The sequence below is a fragment of the Myxocyprinus asiaticus genome, chromosome 5, assembly GCF_019703515.2.
Source record: "Myxocyprinus asiaticus isolate MX2 ecotype Aquarium Trade chromosome 5, UBuf_Myxa_2, whole genome shotgun sequence".
NCBI lineage: Eukaryota > Metazoa > Chordata > Actinopteri > Cypriniformes > Catostomidae > Myxocyprinus > Myxocyprinus asiaticus.
In genome coordinates this window covers 16,240,772-16,260,770 of record NC_059348.1, presented here as the reverse complement: position 1 = coordinate 16,260,770, position 19,999 = coordinate 16,240,772, and the positions used below count along the sequence as shown (strand labels likewise).

Here is a 19,999-nt window from a genome sequence, read left to right as displayed (position 1 = left end):
GCCTTGTTGATGAGAGAGGTCAGCAGCGAATGTCTACGGACAAAGTCTACGGTAACTCAGATAACCGCTCTGTACAATTGTGGTGTGAAGAATATCATCTCAGAATGCTATTCTGAGATGCGGATTGCCGCTGTTTGGGGACCTACACAATATTAGGCAGGTGGTTTTAATGTTGTGGCTGATCGGTGTAGGCTTTTAGTAAATTTCATCTGCTCTCTGCAGGTAAGACACCTGCGTGAAGTTGGCCCCCCACCCAACGCAAAACATCGGCAAAATAGTCTCAATCGTTTGTGCTCCGTTTGTGCTGGTTTGTGCTGTAAAAAATTTCAGATTCCAGCACAAACGGAGCACATTTTGCGTTGGGTGGGGGGGCAACTTCACGCAGGTATGGTAAGCAGTGGTCTGTCCTTATGAGAATACTGCTGTCCCTGTGAACAGTTTGCCTCCCCCTTCTAATAGTTCCACTGACAGCCCACCAAACCCTCACATCTTCTGATCCAAAGTGTTCTAGGTGTTCGATCTTGGTCAATTTGTGCATTAAGGACAATATAGTAGCTGTTGCAAGTGGAAAGAAACTTGATATCCTCAGCTAATAATAACTATCAGCATGTGGGGGATTGGTGGCTGGGTTATTTTATGCTTTCCCCATTGTGTCCTGGTATTTGAGTTGCATGCTATTTTATCATGCATTCAATAGGTTTTTGGGGTATGCCATATAAAACATGGCAAAAATGCTTGTATAAATTGCAGTAACAGGAGTAAACCTTGTCCGGTGCTCTATAGGCTCTTCAGCAGCTGTACTATGACCCTGATATGGCCAAGAAGAATGTGGCCCAGAAGTGGCTCACACAGGCCCAGGAATCAGTACAAGCATGGCACTTCTGCTGGGCTTTACTCCACACAGGCAAGGTAAGTCACATGTATAGTGGCACCAGAAAGTATTAGGCGTAGATAATAAATGATCAAAGCAAGTATCTTTTATTTAAAAAAATAAAAATAAAGAATAAATAAAGATAGCAGGCACATTCCACAAATATGGTACACTTTTGTAAACCAGTACTTTTGTGTAAAAATGGTTCTATTATTATTTATATATATTCTGTACAAGAATTTGGGGCCTCATAGACAACTATTACAAAAGACTGCACACTGTCATTGATACTAAAGTGGGCAATACACAGTATTAAGAACTTTTGAAGGGTATGCAGACTTTTGAACAGGGGTCATTTCATTTTTTTTCTTTGTTTTGTTTTATGATTGTGCCATTCTTTTATAACCTACAGTTGAATATGAATCCCATAAGAAATAAAAGAAATGTGTTTTGCCTGCTCACTCATGTTTTCTTTAAAAATGGTACATATATTACCAATTCTCCAAGGGTATGCAGACTCCCTCCACTCACAGCTCATTGCACAGGTCGGCCAGTTTGCCTCAGGGCCCAAGATGGTGCTCACCAGACTGTGTGTTGCTCTGGCCTCCTTGGTTCTTCATATCTTCCGAGAAACATGGCCAACTGCAATCCCAGATCTGCTATGTGCCTTCCAAACAGGAGAGGGTGTGACCAAGGCTGATGATCAGTCCTGGTGACTGGCACTTCCAGAACTCCTTGCTGTTCTGCCCAAGGAGCTTCAGAGCACCAGGATCCCAGCGTTCGCAGCTGAGAAGTGCTCTGGCTGTGGAGTGGAACTCAGTCTTCCACCTACTTCAGCAGTTACTGCAGTGGGCAGATGCACCCAGTCAGGTTAGAGAGGTGCTGAGTTGTGTATCCTCCTGGCTTTCACTGAACATTGCTTTGAAAGACAGTGAGGGGTTGTTGCAGGGTTGCTTTGCCCTGCTGAAGGAGTCTAAGCTCTTTGGCACAGCTGTGGAGACCATCGTCAGCATCATCTCACAGCCTGATTGTCAGAGGTGAGATAAACCATAGCTGAGGTGTCGTACAATAGTGCTTTAAAATCATGGTTAGGTTTAGGGTTTGGGTAAGGGGTTTTACTTTGTGGTTAGGTTTTGGGTTTAGGGTTAAACTATGCAAAAATCTGAGAACTTCAAAAAAATCCCAATAATATTGTTAGTTGGTGTCACGGCTCCAGTGAGTTTGCCGGTTTATTCTGTTTGTTTTGTTATTCTCTCTCCCTCATGTCTCGCAGGCGAAGCGGCATGCACGATCAGTGTTTCCATGGGAACATTGGTTGTTCACGGGGAAATGCTGATCATGCTGCTGACTAGCATGCTAGCAACACCTGTTCTACTCTAATTCACTCCCTACTTTTAATCCCTGTTCTCACTGTCTTTGCTAGATTACTGTGTGATGTCAAGCAACTAACCTTACTCTCTTTTTCTAGTTGGTGCTGTCTCGTGTATCTGTTTGGTTGCCTGTCTCTGCCCACGTGTCGGGAGTGTGGTTACCTTCGAGCTTGCTGTACGCCTGTTCTTGCTGCCCATGAATCGCCAGTGGAGGATTCCTCGTCCCTGCCCATGTGTAGGGAATACGACTGCCTCCTAATCATCTGGGCTTTGTTCTCTGTACCGCACTATGCTTCAACGGACACTTCCTATGGATCTGCTTCTGACTTCCACAGTGCATACACCCGTATACAAACACACGCTTCCAATCTGCCCTCTGTGGGGCCACAGCGCTCACGGACTTGTACTTCTCCCCCCTCGATGTTAGGCGGAGGGGCAGAGTGTACCAATACCTGGTCGACTGGGAGGGTTATGGACCTGAGGAGAGATGTTGGGTCCTGGCTCGGGACATCCTGGACCATGCCCTCATTGATCAGTTTCACCTCAAGCAAGGTAATTCTGCTGGGGACGCCAGGAGGCGGGAGGTATGGGGGGGGGGGGGTACTGTCATGGCTCCGGTGAGTTTGCTGGTTTATTCTGTTTGTTTTGTTATTCTCTCTCCCTCATGTCTCGCAGGTGAAGCCATCATGCATGATCAGTATTTTCATGGGAACACTGTACAGTACTGTATAGTACAGTATAGTATGTGAAATCACTTTTTTATGGAACGTATGGAGAAAATTTCAAATGGCAACTTTTTAAACTCAACAGTCTCGACCACAACAGATTAAATAGCTGTGGGTTTCATTAAGATATATTGGTGTGGATATTGCTTTGAAAAAATATCACTAGCTTACAGTAAGTTAATAGTGTTTCCTATTCCATATGTTCTGGCAATGGCCCTGTGAAGATTGCAGTCTTTAATCGAACACTAAATTTAGTTTTTATTTTCTCTTAAGAGATTTTAATATGTATGATACGAAGACATAAACTCCTGCTATTAGAACAGCGCACTTTTAGTACAGTTCAAATTTGAGACATTGTATAACTTTACATTAAATTGACTGGTAACAGTGTCATTCCCTAGTTGCTGCTCATATTCAATTTTAAGAGGGAAAATAACAAGAAACAGGCTGCGTCGGAAATAATTTCATTGTCATATAGAAACTAGACAAATTGGGAGAATCCACTTCTTCAACCAATGTCCCTTGCATTGATGTAATAATACAAAAACTTCCGAACGTTTTAAAATTTGTCACACCATCTCTCTCTTTTGCATTATTTTGCGCACATTATCTCTCACTCGCATATGATGAATGAGGTGGTGTCCCACCAACCAACAGGTGTTTGTAGAGGATGTGATTGGCTCTTAAGAACGCCAATTCATTATTTTGAGCCAATCACAACGTCCTGTTCGTAAAGTTACGGAGTCGAACAAAAGAATCGATTCCTGTATCCGAACTGATTCTAGGACGAGTCAGAGATCACATCAACGATCCAGTGAGAAAATCTTTGCTTGGAGATGGCCATTCCTTTCGTGCGTCCTCCATAGCACCCCTCCACTGAACTGGCTCCACTCAACATATGCGTGTAGCGTCTGCAAAGGACATAACAAATGCAAGGATTGTTCCTCATCCAAATTAAATGGGGGAGGGAAGAAGGCTTGAAGGTGAACCACCTGCGCTCTGAAGGGCATGGTTAGAACCTTAGGCACATAGCATTTTTTGGGTTTGACAGTGGCTTTTGAAAGACCGGGCCAAACTCCAGACATGAACTGTCAACTGATAGTGCGTGTAAGTCACCGACCCGTTTTACTGAGGCCAGAGCCAGCAGTAATGCGGTCTTAATGGAGAGCATGCGCAAATCAACAGAGTCCAAAGGCTCGAAGGGGGGCCCTGTGAGCGCTTTTAGGACCAAGGTTAGGTCCCAAGTCGGAACTGTAGCCAGCCGAGGTGGATTTAATCGTTTTGCTGCTCTAAAGAACTTTAGATTAAATCATGCTTGCCTATAGTGGTGCCGGCTTCAGGTATGTGGTACGCAGATATAGTTGCCACATAAACTTTGAGCGTTGATGGAGTGAGTCCTGCGTCCAATCGCTTATGAAGAAATATGAGAATTTCATGTATGGGGCAGTTTACCGGGTCTTTGCCAAAGACACCAATCAGTGAACACATTCCATTTTAGCGCATAGAAACGTCTCGTGTATGGCACTCTGGCCTGTAAAATGGTGTTCATGACTGAATGCGTCAGTTCTGGCATGGTTAGCGCGCTCCGTTCAGGGGCCACACATGTAGGTTCCACAGCTTGGGCTGGGGATGCCAGATTGTGCCTTGCGCCTGAGAGAGGAGATCACACCTCAGCGGTATTTCCCATGGCGAACTATATAACATCTCTATCATTTCCGGACACCATAGCTGATTGGGCCATTTTGGCACAACCAATAGGACTGTGACAGAGTGAATTAGGCACACCTGGGGAAACGCATATTTGTGTTTTGCCGGCCATTTGTGGGCCATTGCATCCTCTCCCAGCAGTGCTTGGGACTTCAAGTACCAGAGGGGACAGTGGGCGTTCTCCACTGAGGCAAATAGACCAATTTCTGCTTTGCCGAATATTTCCCAAATCCTCAGGACAGTTTGAGGATGAAGTCTCCATTCTCCCGGTATCACCCCTTGGCGTGACAGTAGATCCGCACCGTAATTCAGACAGCCTGGGACATATGTCGCTCTCAGTGAAAGGAGATGACGCTCGCTCCACAGGAGGAGATGACGCATCAGTATCATCAATGGCAGTGAATGAATTCCACCTTGGCGGTTTATATACGCCACCACTGTCATGTTGTCTGAGTGAATCAGAATATGAAAGTTAGCTATTTCTGACTGAAAAGCCTACAAGGCTAGGAATACAGCCGATATCTCTAGGCGGTTGATGTGCCACGCCCTCCTCACACCTGTCCAGGTGCCGGAAGCCAGGAATCCATTGCACACCACCCCCCAACATGTGTTGGAAGCATCCGTAGTCACCACTTTCCACCTGACAATCTGCCCCAGCATGACACCTCGTTGGTAAAAGACAGGAGCTGTCCAAGGTGCTAGAGCAGTTATACAGCGGCAAGATATAGTGATACGCATGCGCCCATGATGCCAAACATGTCACGGCACACAGCGCTTGAGCCAGCACTCAAGGGGTCTCATGTGTAAAAGACCTAATGGAATGACCGCGGATGCCACTGCCATAAACCCCAATGCTTTTTGAAACAGCTTCAGTGGAAGTGTTCTCCCCAGTTCGAACTGAGACAGACACTGTAGAATGGCCAGAATGCGCTCACTCGTGAAGTGCACATGCCCGCTCACAGAGTCGAGGCAGGCTCCCAAAAAGGAGATTTGTTGGCTGAGGGAGAGCTTGCTCTTCGCCCAGCTGACATTGAGGCCCAAGCTGTTTAGATGCTGAAGCAGTAAGTCTCTGTGCCAGCATAACAGAGCCTCTGATTGGGCCAGTAACAGCCAATCGTCGAGGTAGTTCAAAATGCATACGCCGCGCCATTTCAGAGGGGCAAGAACCGCATCGATGCACTTTGTGAACATGCGAGGAGCCAGAGACAGCCCGAAGGGCAGGAGTTTGAATTTATACGCCATTCCCTTGAACGCGAATCTCAAAATTATTCTGTGATGTTGTACAATTCAGACATGAAAGTACACATCTTTCAGATCTATCGACCCAAACCAATCCAGTGGGCAGACGTGCAATAAGATCCTTTTCTGTGTAATAATTTTGAATGGGCGCTTTGCAAGTGCACGATTCAAATGTCTCAGATCTAAGATTGGTCAATATTCCTTTCCCGACAACCAACAGTGGGGAGATGGAGAAGAGTATTGTGTTTCTCCAATCAAGCCTTCTTCGGAGCAGACCCGGAGGGAACAGCGAGCTCTGCATTCCGCTTCAAAGGGCTGTGCCGTTAGGAACGCTTTTGCTGCACGGGGGGGAGGTTTGTTCCACCGGCAAGAGATGTGCGCTGATACGGCTGCTTCTGTTTGGGCCATGGCTTGCATGGCCTCACTGGTGGCTCGGCAGTGGCGCTGAGGCAGCGGGCATGGGGCATTTGGCTGAGCGTTGGCTTGAAACAGAGCTTGGAAGCATGAATGGGGCGTGATTTCCATGCCCTGCTACTCGCTGGGGCAGATCTACGAGACGTGGTTGCTTGACAGCGTCTGGACTGCAGGAACCATTCATCATGGTGAGATTGTGTAGGTTCCTCTGGAGGAGACCACTCGATATCAAGCTCTTTGACTGCCCTTGAAAGGACACGAAGCATCTCCTTATTAGTGGCGCGTACAAGCTCCTTGCCCTCGCTGGGAGGAGGGGTGGTAGCATCATCCATTGACCACTTGCCTGATGCAGCGAGAGACATGACATCATCATCATCAACAGCATCAAAACCGCTGAACGAGACAAGGCCGTGCGGTATCATGTATCAGTATAGACATGTTGCATGGAGATTGAGGGGATCGTGGGGCATGTGCCGGCACGAGGTCCTCCACAAATTCATCCTGCTCAAACTCGCGGCCCCGCCATGCCTCCTCGTGTGACCTCTTGTTATCACAAAAGAGGCGGGTGGGAGGGCTCGGGAGGCTGAATCGTCCCTCAGAACGAGGGCGATTCACAAGCGCAGCGTCTTGAGATTCATGCCCTTGCAGTGAGGGCAGTCTGTCTCAATGAGAGCTGACTCTACGTGGGCACGGACCAGATAGAGAATGCAGCTCTCATGCTGGTCTGACGGCAGGATGTGTCTCTCACACAAGGAACACTTTCGGAACAACATCTTTAAAAAAATGCAAACATGTAAGTGGCTATTTTATATATATAAATATATAAATAAATATACAACACCTGCCGAAGCACTGCAGGGAATCAGGATGCTGAAGCGGCCCGTTCACCAGCGAAGTGTCAAGCTGCGAGGTGGAGTGATGTTCGCCGGAGCACTGCAGGGGAGCGGGGAGTCTTGTCATTGCCGTGAAGATTCCGCCCGCTGACTCGTGTAGTCTATGGCGAAGTAGTAGAGGGCTTCTAGACGAGAGATGAATCGCTGTCTTGAAAGAAAATTCTGAGGAATGGTGTTGGCGCACCTGCTTATATAGTGGACAGCTTCGCGCCTAAAGGGCGGGGTTCAAACACCATAGCCAATATTAAAATATTGGCATTATTGTAGAGAGGTTTCAACTAGGTCGTGTGGAAGGACATCTCCCCATATGCGTTACCACGCAATGTCAAGTGTACTGAGTCGTAAGGGAACCATGGTTTCAGCCCCCCAAAAAACAAACAAACAAACAAGGTTACTACAATATTACTTTAGTAAAACCATGGTTAACTATTTTTTTAATTACTTATTAACAACAATTACACACAAACTCATAAGAAATGTCATCTTTAGATATGTTGTTATTTTAGCGTGAATTTACTCCATTCAGAAGTTGTTTCTCTGATTTTCTATCATAACCTCTACAAGGCACTGATCCCTCTTGTTTGAATGAGGCTTGTGACGGTGCAAGAGCTTGTCTGCTTGTGTCTTTCAGCATGCATGTTAAGACGAGCGGAAGAAGAAATAGTTCCCATCCTGCACAAGTATTTGCTAATATAGCCTAATCCTTTTTATTTCACTTTGAATCTTATGATTATTGTTCATGTTCATGGTAACCCATTAATAATAGCCCTAGTTAAATAAAAAAAACACATTTTTTAGAATCTATATTTTTGTGTGAGGATTGATATTTTTGATACAACATCAGTATCGGAAGTATCGATACTTTAGGATCGATCAACCCAAGCCATGTCATACACTATTGCTCATAATTGTTAAGGTATTGAACAAACCCCCCAAGCCCTAAGCATAAAAGGGATAGTTCACCCAAAAATGAAAATTCTCTCATCATTTACTCATCCTCATGCCATCCCAGATGTGTATGACTTTCATTCTTCTGCTGAACACAAATTAAGATTTTTAGAAGAATATTTCAGCTCTGTAGGTCCTTACAATGCAAGTGAATGGTGATCAGACCTTTGCAGCTCCAAAAAGCACATAAAGTTAATTCATAAGACTCCAGTGATTTAATCCATGTCTTCCAACAAGCAATCCAATCAGTTTTTGGTGAAAACAGACTAAAATATATCTCTTTTTTCACTATAAATCTATAAGTCTCCATAGCGATCATGATTTCAAGCTTAAATCATGATCATACCTAGAGACTGCAATGGCACGGTGTACAGTAAAAAAGGATTTACATTTTGGGTCTGTTCTCACACATAACTGATTGAATCGCTTCAAAAGACATGGATTAAACCACTGGAGTCTTATGGATTACTTTTATGCTTTATATTTTATGTGCTTTTTGGAGCTTTAAAGTTTTGGTCACCATTCACTTGCATTGTATGTACCTACAGACATCATATCTTCATTAAAATCTCTTCATTTGTATTCCAGAAAAAGGAAAGTCATAAGAGTTTGAGAAGACAGAAAAGTAAATGATGAGAGAATTTTTATTTTTGGGTGAACTATTCCTTTAATGCAAAAAGGGGGTCAAACTGACCCGAAGGGGTCTGGTGTTTGGAAGGTTTTATCAATAAAAATATTTCCTTGATCTTCCATGAAAGCCTCAAACATCTTGTTTGTAACCCTCACCAATGTCATTTTCATATTTCATGGTCATAGTTTCAGAAAAAAAATAAAAAATTTCTATCAATACCCCAAGATGGGTCAAGATGATCCCTTTGCATTTCCTACTGAATTTTGACTTCACATGGAATTTGTTTTTATAAGTTCTCAACTTAACTTAAAATATGTGACAGATACATTTTGAAGCACTGACATTCAGATATTTTAAATGATATTTTAAATCAGCTAGCTAGCAAACTACTGGAGCTAATACTTAGGAGGCTCACATTTTAGCAAGTTTGCAAATTTTGTCTGGAAATACTGTATTTATTAAACTTTCTTTTTATATATGACAGATTTTAAAGCATAGACATTCAAAGTTTGTGCTGAAGATGACTGTCATTGTGACAAAGTATTGTGTAGTTGTTTGGTGTTTTAATGAGAAGCAGATGAGGTTTAGAACATTCCAGTAGAGAAAGCTGTCTGGACTATTAGACTATGAAATTTATCTTTTAATTTTAAAACATTAAAAGTGCACAAATAAACATGAATTGAACATTGTTCACAATGGTTTTAATCTAATTCTTGAAGATAAAGATATAAACAGGAAACCTTTTCTTGGAAGAAATCTGTAACGAATGCAGGAAGAAGTCAAGAGTGCAGGATCTAAGTGCAGCTTTGATTTAAGAAAATGAGTCCAGATACAAAACTTGGAAAACACAGGAACAAAACAAAACTAAAACTTGGGAACAGAACAAACGTTTCATCCATGGGGATAACAGGAAACAACAACTGACCAAGATTAAGCAAACACAAGGACATTAAATGCATTGGGGCAAACAAGGTAAATGAGAAACAGCTGGGAACAGTCAGGGCAGGAATCAGGAACAAAGACACAAGAAGGTAAACGGCGACTCCTGGCACTCCTAAACATAATACCAAAAAAAAAATATTGTTTATGGGAGGAGCAGGACATTATGGAACCGGCAGTCCAAGAAAGCACAGGGGAAACGAGAGGGGCTTAAGACCACCAGTGAACCCAGAGAGACCACTGGAGGGCAAGACAGACCAGGCAGCCAAGGTGGCCAAGGCGGAGTGGACGGGGAGTCCGAAGACTGACGTGGACCAGGAGACCAAAGAAGCCAGAGCAGATCAGGCGGACGGCCAGGAGACCGGAGCAGATCAGGCGGACGGCCAGGAGACCGAGGAGCTTGCGGATGATCAGGAGGCCAGGGAGATGACCACAGGGCAGGGATTGGGTCAGGAGGCCAGGGAGGCGGCCACAGGGCTGGGACTGGTTCAGGAGGCCAGGGAGGCGGCCACAGGGCTGGGACTGGGTCAGGAGGCCAGGGAGGCGGCCACAGGGCCGGGACTGGGTCAGGCAACTGAACCGCTAGAGGAGGAGACTCTGGAGGAGTGGGTGGATTCGTGGATGACTCTGAGGGCGGAGTCACAGTAGTCAGGAGTGCTGGCAGCGACCGGAAAACGGCCTCCATAGTCACGAGCATGGGCAGTGTCAGGGGAACGACCTCCATGATCGTGAGCACGGGCAGTGACTGGGGAACGACCTCCGTGATCGTGAGCATGGGCAGTGACTGAGGAATAGGAGTCCTTCTCTTCTGCTTCCGGACAGCCGTGAGCACAGCTGTGGGAGACTTGGAAGGCGGAGCCATGGGAGGCTCGAAGGGCGGAGCCATGGTGCCCCCAACCCGAGAATTCCACTAGGGCTGAAGCGGGCATGAACGCTGACTCTGGGATGGACGAGGCTGGCAACGCTGGCTCTGGGATGAACCAGGATTACAACACTGGCTCTGGGACAGACGAGGCTTCAAGAACAGGCTCGTTGGCCATGGCAGGCGTTGGCAGGCATTGGTAGGCGTGGGCTCGTTGGCCGTGGCAGGCGTGGGCGTAGGTAGCGGCACAGGGTTCCCGCCATACCCCACAGTGTAAGAGGAGAATGTGAACCTCAAAGTAAGGTCAATAATGTCTACTAAAGCGAGTTCACACCTGCCTCTAGGTATGCAGGACTTCACCGGCTCATTGAGTCCAAGGCGATAGATGTCCTTAAAACAAAGCTAACCCCAATCAAAATCCTGGGTGAGACTGCAGAAACGCTCCATTTACTGCTCTATGGTTAGGTCTCTCTGTTTGAGATGCAGCAGTTGCAAATCCGCTAGATCCATAGTTGCGGGTCAGTTGTTCTGTAACGAATGCAGGAAGAAGTCAAGAGAGCAGGATCTAAGTGCAGCTTTGATTTAATTAGAAAATTAATCCAGATACAAAACCTGAAAAACACAGGAACAAAACAAAACAAAAATTCAGGAACAGAACAAACATTAAATCCATGGGGATAACAGGAAACAACAACTAACAAAGACTAAGCAAACACAAGGACATTAAATATATTGGGGCAAACAAGACAAATGAGAAACAGCTGAGAACAATCAGGGCAGGAACCAGGAACAGAGACACAAGAAGGTAAACACAAAACTTCAAACTAAAAGTCACTGAACTCCTAGCGACCTCTGGTGGCCGCTAGGTCAAAAGTCTCAGGTGTGACAAAATCCATTGAAACCAAGAGGGGTCATTTTGACCCTCTTTTTGCATTTGTGTAGGCTTTTTGGGTCATGCATTCTAGGGTAAAACTTTGGTGCGTAACTTGTCCTTGGTTTACATATATTTGTTTTTCTATGTACATAAACTGCTGATCTGTAGTATATAAGGTTTGTTAATGAAAGTGTAACCTCATAATTATGGCTTGACTAAGCTGACTAGTGTTACTCTATAAAATTGTTTTAGGGTTATTTTCAAAATCCCTAAACCGAGACCAGCAACATTTCTAGTATTAACTCCTCCTAGAGTTTGCAAGCCACATCCACTAAACCTGGCACAGACTGTTCTGACATAGTGTGCTATATCTTTTCTAACTGATTGGACTTACACATTTTCGCACAGCAGACAATCAAAAATCGGAAAAGAATCCTACAGACTTATATTGGCGGAATGCTTAAAGGAGTCAATGGAATGTCTGTGAATTAAAAAAAGCCTATTTGTCTGTCTCTCTGTCTGTCTATCCTTCCATCCATCTCTGACATTTTTATTCTCTCTGTATTTCTTACTGTATGGCCTGTAAAACCTTCAAACTTTTTAAACAATTTTTAACTTTCAGGCAAAGCTTTGTCAAGCCAACAACAAAGTTTGTCTTGACAAACTTTATCTATCTAGTTTTTTATCTGAAGGTCAAAAAATAGTTGCACATAGAATGAAAAGTAAACACTTAGCATACAAATCATTTACTGTAACATGCTGAATAGATAAATCATAGTAGGACTGACAGTGTCAGTGTTTTCTACAGAGCACTCAGTGCATGTGGCTCATGCAGGCACTGGGTTTCCTGCTGTCAGCTGTGCCCAGTGAAGAGACAGTGAAGGAAGCTGCTTTCTCTGGTCACTCCTCACATCCAGCAGCTGGAGAAACTTGCTAATGAGCTGGTGAGGAACCCCTGTAAAACTAATGTCAGTGTGTGTTGGATTAAAGCTTAATGGTGATCATGAGGGGTACATCAGTGGTTGATATGAGCTACAAGTGTTTGAATGTTGCTCATGTGTGTTCTCATTAAAATATGACTCTTCAGCATGGAGAGTGTTGTTGTTACAAGAGAAAACTTTAATTCTGATGTCTGATGTTTAATTAATTAATTAATTAATTAATATGTAGATACAGTATATGTGCTGCAAAGGAACAGTTCGGTAACACTACAGTACATTAACTTTCCCTTTGTTAAGGGATTATAAAGGGGTTCATTAATCACTAATAATTCATTTACAAATGCATAATAAATCATTAATATGCGGTTATAAGAACATTAATTCTTCTGTTAAAATTCATGTATTATTTTTAAAAGTCTTTTTAGCTAGTTTATAGTTAGTTTTAGGGTTTACGCCATTATGTCGTCATGGCAACGAAGTTGTAAAATTCTATTTAACTTTACACAGATAAGGTTAGGTAACACGCATATTGTTTACATCTTGTGGCTATACTTTTGATACAGTGACTATTTTATTGTTTACAGATTGGCCTCCATTCACTTCCATTGTAAGTGCCTCACTGGAACCTCTATTTTTGCTTCTTTTTTTTTTTTTTTTTTAAAGTAAATTAGGCACTAGTCTAAATAAATCTTTCTGTGTTATTCAACATTTTGACACAAATGCTGTCGATTAAGCTTAACTTGTATTAAACCTAGAATATTCATTGAAGGTTAGAGCAACTTCATTCACATGAAATGAAAGTGAACAGTAATTTATACTATCAAGCTCCAAAAAGGGCAAAAAAGCACCATAAAAGGTGTCCAAACGACTATATTCCCAAGTCTTCCGAAGCCCAGCTCAGCTAATAAGCTTCCGGTTGTCCACATCCTTGGCCTGCTGTCCAATCTCTTCTCCACATTTGACCTAAATAAACAAAGTGAAAGATTGGAAGTCCTGAGACCTGACCAAACACAGCCACAAAACAACACAGTACAACAACCTGTGGCAGGAATTTAAATTAGCTGTTGCTCTTTAGTGACAGAATGAAGTGAACGGATTGTAAGAGTGATTCCTTGCAGTGACTGTTGTTTGATAGCAGTTTTGGGAATCTCTCAGGTGGTGGTTGTCCTACAGCAAACCTTCCCTCTGATCCAGACCATTCTAAACAAGTGGCTGAATGAACCAGAAGCAGTAGAGGTCCGTGTTTCTGAATGTGTGTGTTTGTGTGAATATATGAGAGATTCATTTCTACTCTTACTTCTACTCAGGCAGTGTGTGCTGTCTTTGAAAAATCACTGAAGACCCTTCTCCATCAACTCTGTGAGCTAATTGGTCAAATGTTTAGCACTTACCCACAAGCCTCTGCTTTAGACCTTACAAGACAGGTATGATGTGAAAGATGTTGTCTACTGTTCATACTAATATTATTGTGCTCAAGCTTATTTCCAAAATATAAACTTGCTTTCCAATGTTTTTCTCTTTTCCCACAAGTTAGTTCACTTATTTTGCTGTGAGAAAGATATTTTTTCACCTATCATTACCCTATTGGAGTTGATTAGCAACATCACCATGTCCATTTTTCAGCTCGGTAAGATAATATGATGTACTGTTTTTCAAGATCTGCATTTGAAATGACCAATCAAAGGCATTTAAGGGATAGTTCACTCAAAAATGAAAAGTCTCTCATCATTTACTCACCCTCTCATGCCATCCCAAATGTGATTCATCCCAGAAAATCATTCTCTTTTCTTATTGCAGCTGCTAATGATTCCAGGGCAAGACATAATAATAAAGGAGAGAGAGGACGGCCTTGCCAGTTTCCCCTACCTAGAAAAAAAATCAGAAATTAATCTGTTAGTTTGCACTGCTGCTAACGTTTGTTTATAAAGTAGCTTAATCCACCAAGTAAAAGTGTTCCTAAACCTGAACATTTTCAAAATCTTAAAAAGATAGTCCCATTCCACCCTATCATACGCCATCTCAGCGTCAAGTGTGGGTCTGATCATTCGCTACTGACCACATAATATTTATAAAACTTCTAATATGATCAGAAGAACTATGACCACGAATAAACTCTATATGTATAATTGATGTAATTACCTTGCTTAATCGATTAGCCAGAACTGTAGACAATATTTTTTACATATAACTTTTACACATTTGGGTCTTGAGAATGAGACTGATCAGGACTTTTGTCATGGTTGGCGGTAGTTCACCTTTCTTTATTGACTCTGTGTAAACTTCTAACATAAGTGGAGCCAGTTCTGGACATAAAGTCTAAAAAATTCTGCGGTAAAACCATCTGGTCCCGGTGCCTTACCTGTTGGCAAGCCTTTAATTACCTCAGCAAGCTCCTCCAAAGTAATATCTGAGTCAAGAAAGTCTTTTTGATCACTCGTCAGTTTAGAAAGTTCTAATGGCTCTACGAAGTTGCTAATATCCTTATCGGTAGACAAAGACGTGGAGTTATAAAGATCAAAATAGAATTCTTTAAAGGCCTTATTAATATCTGTGGCAGAAATAAATATATTGCCTCCAGAACACTTCACTGAAGGAATGGTGGGAAAAAAATCTCTCAGTTTTATGTATCTGGCAATCTGTTTCCCTGCTTTGTCCCCCAACTCAAAATATGTATGTCTTGCCCTGAATAACCAAAACTCAACCTTCTGTGACAAAATAGTATTGTACCTATATTTTAGCTGTCAACTCTCTAAGACCACTGAATGATATTTGGTGCTTCAGTTCTGTTTCAGCACTTTTAATACTCTTTTCCAATTCTATGAATTCCTGTGCTTTGATCTTTTTAATGAATGAGGCATATTGTATGATCTGCCCCCTAAGAACTGCCTTAAGTACCTCCCATGCCACACCCACAGAGGACACTGAGGACCAGTTGGTTTCTACATAAACATTGACTTCTGTCTTTAACATTTGTTGAAATGCTCTGTCCTACAGAAGGGATGTATTAAAGCAAAAATATGATTTTCTTTTCTCTATATGTGGCAACATCTCTAAACGCACCAAAGCATGATCTGAAACTAAAATGTTCTCAATTGAGCAGTCAATGGCAAATGGAATAAGTGACTATTCTAGAGTAAATCTTATGAACTGATGAAAAACATGTGTAGTCCCTCCCAGACAAATTTAGAAGTCTCCAAATGTCTGGAAGACCAAGATTTTTACACATCATCTGTAGTGTCAACGTTGCTCTACACACTTTTGCATCACTATGATCAAGGACTGAATTAAAAGATTGAAGTCTCCACCCAAAACCATATCATGGAGGATCCCAGCTGCTTGTAACTTCCCCTCAAGATCTATTAAAAAGTTCTGATCATCAGCATTAGGTGCAAAAATATTAGCCAAAATAAGATTGTACCCCTGTATTTCACCCAAAACAATAATGACTCTTCCTAAATTATCTTTGATATGTTTGAGACATTTCAATTTTAAATGTTTACTTATCAGTGTGATGACTCCCCTGCTCTTACTCGAACCAGCACTACAAAACACATGCCCACCCCATGCCCTACCAAGTTCTTCCTGTAAAGAAAGGTGCGTTTCTTGAAGGAACACTATACATTTTTTTACACTTAAGATACAACCTTCCTTCTTTTTATAGGATTACTCAGCCCATTAACATTCCATGTGGAGAGCAACATTTTACCTATATGAAAGTGTGACGTATTGACATGTAAAAAAGAATTGTGTAACCAAGGCTAAATTATATAGACCACAATTCAACACTGATGTATCCATTAAATCCTTAATAACCCACAGAACAGAAAAAATGTGCTTCAACCTTGCGCATAACAGTCCCAACTGGTGACCATCGCTCGGAAATCCGACAGTCCATGAGATTTTCCACAACGATATTGCTACCAGATTGCTCAAGTCCGGTGATTTTTACATACTATATATATATATATATATATATAGTGTTTTTCCCACTTTGTCATAAACCATGCCATTAAATTGTACATACATATGTTCAATAAAATGAAAATAAAAAAATGAAATAGGTCGAAAAATAGAAAGAAAAAAAGAGTCAGGCAGGAGCCTTGGGCAGACAACAGAACATCAAACCCTCTCAGGATGCATCAGTAAAATGCACGATGTGTAGTCTGTATTGTTGATCGAGTGCAGGCAAAGTTACCCACTCACACCATTGATTTAATGAAGGCCATAACTTGTTGTGGGTATGTAAAAGTCTTACGCCCATCCTTGCTGTCAATTCTCAATTTAAGCTTTTTAATGTTCCCACAGGCCGATGATTTAAACATTTTCAACATCCTGCCCTCCCAGCACAGTTTAACAAAAAAACTATTACAGTTCTCACCAGTTAAAATTGCCTAAATGGATAATTGTATAACCCTTGCATAGTGTCACGTGACTCCCCAGTTGCACAGATTTTGTTCATAAACATATTTACATAAATTACATTTGTCAAAGATAGTTTTTCATTGTTCATCCAATTTGTTTTACATAGACATCCTATGTTTCTTATTTGAGGCTGAAATATATTTTTTTATGCCTTTGCAGGTTTTGTGAAGAAAGCCTGACCTTTATATATCAGGAAGTCTTGCTATCAAAGCCGTTTTTTACTGTGGTGAGCATTACATCAGCATGCTTCTGAATAACCCACACAGTCCATTTATTTATTCTCATATAATTGTCAGCAATTTCACACAAATAGGGATATTCTGAGTAAAGACCCTCAAAACACCTTTTCATCTAATCACTCTGACCTTGCAGGAATCTTAGCATTCAAATCCCCAGAGACTCCAACACTTAAGGCAACCTGTCTGCTATTTGTAAGTCCAAGTCCAGAAAAACACATAGAACATGTTCCAAAAAATGCAATTCATCCCCACAGAGACAGCTGGAGTGGAAGATACAGCCCAGATAGTAGGGATGTCCTGGAATAAGCTGTTTCTCTTTGTACTTATATTATAAGTAATATTAGTTCACCCTGCACCACAGACAAACATTGTTTAATTGACAGTTAGCTGGTGGAGTATTCTGAGCATTCGAGAATAAGAAGAAAAAGCTTCTGTTACTCATTCATCTCTTGATGTGTCTTCATAGACAGAGCTGAAATCTCATTGTGAAGATATTCCTGCTGTAGCGGAAGTACAATAAGAGGGTGGAAAGCTGCTTCTACAGACCCTTATGGAGGTCAGAAACCATCACTTAGATTTCAAGGGATAGTTTCTGTCATCATTTACTCACCCCAATGTTGTTCCAATCCCATATGATATATGCTATGCTATGCTATGCTACGATACACTACGATACGAGATGATATGTTGCTTCTGTGGAACACAAAAGGAGATGGCAGAATGTTAGCCTCAGTTACAATTCACTTTAATTGTATGAAGAAAAAAAAAAGATGCAATGAAAGTGAATGGTGACTGAGGCTGCCATTCTAACATCTACTTTTGTGTTTTAGATAATAGAGAAATTCAGACAGGTTTGGGTCAGTATGAGGGTGATAAATGACAGAAATTTGTTAACATGAGTTATTTCCACACATAAATATGGCTGTGGTGTCTATTCATATTTAATCTGATTCCTATCCATTTTATGACATTTTTAACATAAAATATAAGGAATTCAGTCCACTGTCTTGCCAGTCAATTGAATATTTTAGCATAGATCTAGAGATTATTAATCAGGTCAATTCCTATAAATAGTATGAGGAATTTTGATTTCAACTTACCTTAGAGATGGAGTCATACAAAATATAGATGAAACAATACAAGAAGTTTAACTAGAATTAAGCTAGATCTTGCTTTGCAAAAATACAGTTTTTTTATTTCAATAATTCCTTCCATTAAAAGAATAAATATAAATTTCTGTCATTACTTACCGTATGACTTTCTTTCTTTTGCAGAACACAAATGGAGATATTTTAAAGTTGATAGTGACCTACTTTAAAACTTAAAAATCACTCAAAAGTATCATAAGGTTTTGGTGAGAAATAGCCCAAAATTGTAATTATTTTACAGTGAAAATCATGACTTCCTCCATAGCTTTCCTTTGTGCATTTATTTATTTGTTCATAATGGCTCTGTATTCATTAGAGAACTTACTTTGTTATGCAAGACTTGCACTTTTTATGAGAGAACTCTGCTTTTGCAAGGTTTCAGCACGATCCATTGTGTTAACGCATACAGGAGAGATTGACTATAAAACATTTCTTGGTTTGTTTGTTTGTTTAACACCAAAACCCATCGTACACCTTCAGAACACTTGGAATATGGGTTATAAGCTGCATGGTCTACTTTTATGATACTTTTTGGTAGTTTTTTAAGTTTTAAATTTGCAACATTCTTTAAAATATCTCCTTTTGTGTTCCGCAGAAGAAAGAAGGTTTGGAACGATATGAGGGTGAGTAAATTCTCACAGAATTGAAATTTTGGGGTGAACTGTTCCTTTAAAAATGTTTTCCAGTGCTGAGAGAGCACCCACATTGGAAAAAAGTGTTTTGCCAATATTTTACTTTCACGAAAATGTATCTTTATAATACTGGATATTGTACATCAGCCACATAAGGAGCAATTTCATTCTCAAATGCAGGCTATTGGGGGTCAGTCTCCACGCAGTCTGGCTGAGCACATTGCGGAGGTCTTGTTCTCAGTGAGTCGTCACTGTCCCAGTTTAATGTCTCTGTGGCTGAGAGAGGTACTGCTGCCCCCGGCTTCCACAGCTCACATCTCACCACTGAGAACAAAGAACACTTCTGCCAACAGATCCTCAGGTAGGACCGCATGATCACAGCAGTTCTGCTTGGCATAACAATATGCATTACAAATGCCCTGAATCTTACAGAACACCAACACCATGCACTTTTCTTCATTCACCTGTCTGCACAGGGAGCAAGTGAACAAGCAACGGATGAAGGACATTGTGAAGGAGTTTGCTCTGTCAAGTCAGGGACTACAAGGGACTGAGAATGCAGCATGTTACTAAAAAGACTGAACGTGCAAGGCCCAGAGTGGATCTTCAGTTGTCCTTGTTTTAGTATTCATCTGCAAGTTTGCAGAACTTAAAGGAATAGTTCACCCAAAAATGAAAATTCTCTCATCATTTAATCACCCTCATGCCATCTCAGCTGTAGGTCCATTTAATGCAAGTGAATGGTGACCAGATCTCTGAAGGTCCAAAAAGCACATAAATGCAGCATAAACCTAATCCATAAAACTCTAGTGTTTTAATCCATGTCTTCAAAAGTGATATGATAGGTGTGGATGAGAAACATAACAATATTTGTCATTTTTTACTGTACATCTACACCTTTGACCAGCCCCAGCCAGTAGGTGGCGATATGCACAAATAATGCAAAGCACCAAAAAAACAAAAGAATGTGGTAGTGAAAGTGAAGATTTATTGTAAAAAAGGACTTAAATATTGATCTGTTTCTCACCACCACTTGTTGAATTATGCTGTCTTTATGTGATTTTTGGAGCTGCAAAATTTGGTCACCATTCACTTGCATTATATTGACCAACAGAGCTGAAATATTCCTTTAAAAATCTTCATT

At 41.6% G+C, this 19,999-nt stretch overlaps 1 pseudogene; it reads left to right on the top strand.

Annotated features, from left to right (window-relative positions):
* Positions 1–872: 872 nt before the first annotated feature.
* On the top strand, positions 873–19,428 carry LOC127440596 (importin-13-like; annotated as a pseudogene).
* The last annotated feature ends 571 nt before the right edge of the window (positions 19,429–19,999 follow it).